We start from the raw sequence: 5,107 nt of genomic DNA, 5'->3' as shown, positions 1-5,107 counted from the left end.
CAACCAGTTACCCCATCCCACTTAGAGTGACTAACATAATTCACTAACCCTGGATAGTTTGTCAGGTGATAACACCTCTATTGAATCAATCAGCTAATCAAAAGCATTCATCTAATGTACACTATGACATGCCCTGGGGGTTTTCTATTAAGTAGCAAGCTAGTTTGGAACCCAAAATTTCTGTGTCTGACAAAATAAAAGACAATACAGTTTCACCCAAGCCTAAGAGTAAATTGTTATCTGTGGGGAGGAGGAGAGCCTTTTCCATACACCCCTCTTTGATAAGCATACATCCTTGTGAACTTCAGCTGGTCAGAGGATTTAGACTTCTCATGGGCATCCTAGCAGTATCCCTGGCATAATAGAGGTTTACAGTAGTGACCAAGGCAGCTAGGATGCATACTGGATAAAGTGTTTGGCCTGGAGTCAGGAAGACTCATCTTCCTGAGTTCAAGTCTGGCCTCAGACACTTCCTAGCTGTGTGACTCTGAGCAAATCACTTAATCCTGTCTGCCTCAGTTTCCTTATCTGTAAAATGAGCTGGAGAAGGAAATGGCAAGCTACTCTAAGTAGTATCTTTGCTAAGAAAACCCCAAATGGGGTCACGAAGAGTCACCCATGACTGATATGACTAAACAACAATATGGTAACATCCACAGTAGGAGCCAAGGACAAAATGAAAACATAATAAGGAAAGACTCAAGTTTCTACAAAGAGTTCAGCAGAAAGCTACATCATGCCTAAAAGACCACTTTCCCCCTAGATTCTAAAAGTACTTGTGAAAGAACATTATAGCACTGGAGGAGGGAGGCAAAGAAGAGTGATGAAGATGTTTGGACCAGCTATTCTTACTGTATCACTCTGTGTGTGTGTGTGTGTGTATGTATGTATGTCTTTTAGTCGTTTCTGACTCTTTGTGACCCCATTTGGGATCTGAGGTTGAATTTGAATGTAGGAAGAAGAGTCTTCCTGACTCCAGGTCTGGTGCTTTATCCACTGTACTACCTGGCTACCCCTCTTCTAGAGAGGAACACAGGAAATAAATGGAAAAGAATAGGATGAAAAACTCATGCCATCCTGAGTCAGACCAAGGAATCTTCTGTAGATCCAGCCACAGTTGAACTGAAACTAATTCTTTCTTATGGCAGCTAGGTAGCACAATGCATTGAGCCCTTGACCTTGAGTCAGGAAGACTTGAGTTGAAATTTGGGTAAATCACTTAACCTTATCTGCTTCAGTTTCCTCATCTGCAAAATGACCTAGAGAAGGAAATGGCAAACCATTCCAGTATCTTTCTAACCCCAGTTTGTCTCAGTTTCATCATCAGTAAAAAGGGGATAATAATAGCATCTCCTTCCCAGGGTGGTTGTGAAGATCAAATGAGATAATAATAATTGTAAAGCACAGCCCAAAGGGCTATAAAAATGTGCATAAACTAGCCGTGTAACCTTGGGCAAGTTGCTTAATCCCAATTGCCCTCCCCTAGCCCCTCCAAAAAAAATTTTTAAATAACCAAAAAAAAGCAAAAAAAAAAATGTGCATACCCTTTGACCCGGCAATACTACTTCTAGGACTGTATCTCAAAGAGATCATACAAATGGGGAAAGGACCTACATGTACAAAAATACTTAAAGCAGCTTGTTTTGTGCTGGCCAAGAACTGGAAATTGAAGAGATGCCCATCAATTGAGGAATGGCTGAACAAGTTGTGGTATATGAATATAATGGAATATTGTTGTGAAATGATAACCAGGCAGACTTCAGAAAAATCTGAAAAGGTTTTTATGAATTGATGTTGAGTGAGGGGAGCAGAACCAGCAGAACATTGTACACAGTAACAGCCACATTGTGCAATGACTGACTTTGATAGATTTGGCTCTCCTCAGCAATGCCAGGTTCCAAGACAACTCCAAAAGTCTCATGATGGAAAAGGCTCTCCACATCCAGAGAAAGAATTACAGAGTCTGAAGGCAGATCAAAGCAGACTATTTGCTCTCTCTCTTTTTTGTTTTTGTTTTGTTTTGTTTTGTTTCTTATTTCTCATGGCTCATTCCATTGGTCATTATTTTTTGCAACATAACTAATGTGAAAATATGTTTAATATGAATGGTATCAGATTGCTTGCCATCTGAGGGGTGGGGAGAAAAGGAGAGAAAATTTAACACTCAAAAGCTTGTAGAACAGAATGTTATAAACTAAAAATAAGTAATTTTTTTTTGCTTTTTTTTTGGAGGGGGGAAGGCAGGGCAGTTGGGGTTAAGTGACTTGCCCAAGGTCACACAGCTAGTGAGTGTTAAGTGTCTGAGGCCGCATTTGAACTCAGGTCCTCCTGACTCCAGGGCCGATGCTCTATTCACTGTGCCGCCTAGCCTCCCCAGTAATTTTTTTTAATTGTAAATCACAGTGCCTGGCACACAGTCAGCACTCAAAAAAACATTAATGTAGTTATTCAGCAATCAAATACAATGCAACCTTGTGTCATGCCTTATATCATTGCCATATTCCACGTTCATACAGACATGCACCACACAAGATTCCCTGATGTTGCATTGCAATTGTACAGTATACAATAGACAGGGTGGGGCACCATTTAGCAGGCTATCCATGGAGCAAGGAAGATAAATTCAGATCCTACCTATGCAACATACTGGTCCTGTGACCAATCACTTCATCTCTCAGTAACCCCAGCTAACTTCCCAAAACTATAAATTCCTGAGCAGGTGCTAACCCACTCTAGTAGAGGGGGTTTACTTATCAGTTTTCTTGTATGCCAATAAGATCACAAGTTCAATTTAAAAGAAAAAAAACACACTGTCATGTTATGAAAACTTGATTAATGATATGTGACTGTCACTTTATTCTTTCTTTCCTTTTAGAGGCCATTAGGGTTAAGTGACTTGCCCAGGGTCACCCAGCTAGTAAAAGTATTTGAGGCCATACTTGAACTCAGGTCTTTCTGATTCCAGGGCTCTTGCTCTCTCCACTGTCACCTAGCTGACCCTAATTATCACTTTATAAAACTGCTCCTTATAGAACCAATTAATTACAGGAGGTGGGCAGCATGCTTTTTTGTGTACCTTTTCTCACCAACTGCAAATTTCTGGTGGGGAAAGTTCATGTCTCCTAATGTAACTCTTTGTAATATGCACAATAACTCGCACACACAGGAAGTGCTTTTTTCATCCCTTCCATTTTCTAGCAACTATCAAGGACATTAGACTCAATCATATGTATTCAGGTTGAAAAGTACTAACAGAATAATGCTGCTTTTACAGTCTACAATTCAAGTGGTTCTTTTCATCTAATGATGTGCTTGAAAAATAATTAGAATTGGCTTTTTAAGCTCTCCATTTGGACCAGATCTAAGACTAATACCTATTTTTTTTAGTTAAGTATGTGACTTTTTTAAGGAAACAAATTTCATTCATTTTAAATTGTCTACAAATAACAAGATGAAAATATGAAGTGATGTGGGAAGTATCCTAAATGCTTAATCCTGGAAAGAATAAAAAGCTTTAATTCATGGAAGTTTTATGTAAATAAAATCATATTATGTTAAAAAGACATCTCTTTATCTGCCATACCTCTGGCTCTTTGTTTCTTGCTGGTATTTCAGTCATTTCTACTGAATTTTCTCTGGACAGTTGGGCAGAAACAATTCCCTGAGAACACAGACAATTTATTAAATGCAATCCCACATGTCTGACATTCTGATAAAGAAACATAAAAAAAAAAATAATTGGGTTTTTCAAAGATGTATGCTCAACTCTATTCCCAAAGCTAAGGCTAGTTAATTTTTCTACATTCATTTTATAGGTCTCCCACACATTCACTTTCAAAGTAAAAATAGAAAACCAGATATAGGAACAGCTTAAGACACCTTTATTATGTTTCACAGACACATCATATTTTGATAAATGATACAGAAATCAGCCCTACTCACTCCCCCCCCCCAAGAGATGAACCAAACAATGACATTCTTATTTTTTTACTTCCAATTTAGGGTCATAAAATCACAAACCTAGAGCAAGAAGTGACCTCAGAAGCCAACTAGGAAACTGGGGTACAGAGAAGTTGAGTGATTTGTTTGTTATTTGACCGGATCTGATTTAATCAGTGTCTTACTGATAAATTAGTTAAAATAAAGAGGTAATCGCATAAAGCAAATATATATATGTACACACATATATTATTAACTTTAAATATATATATTTTATATGTATATATAAATACATTTTAAACTTTTGAAAAATTATAAATGTATTGGGGAATAACTGAACAAGTTGTAGCATATGATTGTGATGGAATATTATTGTGTTGTAAGGGATGGTTTCAGAACATACATGGCAAGACCTTTATGAACTGATACAAAGTGAAGAGAGAAGAACTGCAGCATTGTGATGATGATCAATTGTGAAAGACTTGACTACTCTGATCGATACGATGATCTAAGACAATTCCTTTTTTTTATATGTAATGTTTGTTTCACGAACTTGCATGTCATCCTTGCATGTGGGCCGTGCTACTCTTCTCTTTATTGTATATGTATATGTGCTGCCAAAGCAAGAACGATCCAACACAATTCCAAAGAAGTCATGAAGAAAAAATACTATCTACCTCCAGAGAGAGAACTGATGAATTCTGAGAGCAAATTGAATTAAAATTCTTTTGTTTTCTTTTTTTTTGCCTTTTTCTTAACAATATGGCTAATATGGAAATATGTTTTGCATGATTTCACATGTATAATTAAGATTATTTTGCTTGCCATATCAGTGGTGGGGGAGAGAGAGAGAAGGAAAAAATGCGGAACTTAAAATATAAAAGGAAAAGGACATTTAAAAGAATAACAAATTTATTTTAAAAAATAAAACTTATGAAAGAGAATGGTAGGAGATTATGAGCAATATCAATTCACAAAACAAAGAGAACATGCAGAAGATAAAAAACAATTTAAAGAAAGCTTTTTAGGTCAACTAGATAAGAAAGTTTGTCTCAGGGACATTTAAAGATAAAGCTGGAAGAAAGACAAAAAAAATGACAAAGGATAGAAAAAGATCTTAAACTTGGAATAATGAACACTTTTCAGTTTCAAGGATAGTAGAGTAGTA

General features: G+C 36.9%; 1 pseudogene; it reads right to left on the bottom strand.

Moving 5' to 3' along the window:
* Positions 1-4,468: 4,468 nt before the first annotated feature.
* LOC138148191 (U6 spliceosomal RNA) lies at positions 4,469-4,565 on the bottom strand (annotated as a pseudogene).
* Positions 4,566-5,107: the final 542 nt, after the last annotated feature.

This window comes from Petaurus breviceps, unplaced genomic scaffold, assembly GCF_028583685.1.
Source record: "Petaurus breviceps papuanus isolate PSGF00001 unplaced genomic scaffold, PetGlider_PUasm1.0 90822, whole genome shotgun sequence".
In the NCBI taxonomy this organism is placed as follows: domain Eukaryota; kingdom Metazoa; phylum Chordata; class Mammalia; order Diprotodontia; family Petauridae; genus Petaurus; species Petaurus breviceps.
Note: the sequence above shows the minus strand (reverse complement) of the source record. Positions and strands in the feature narration are given on the sequence as shown.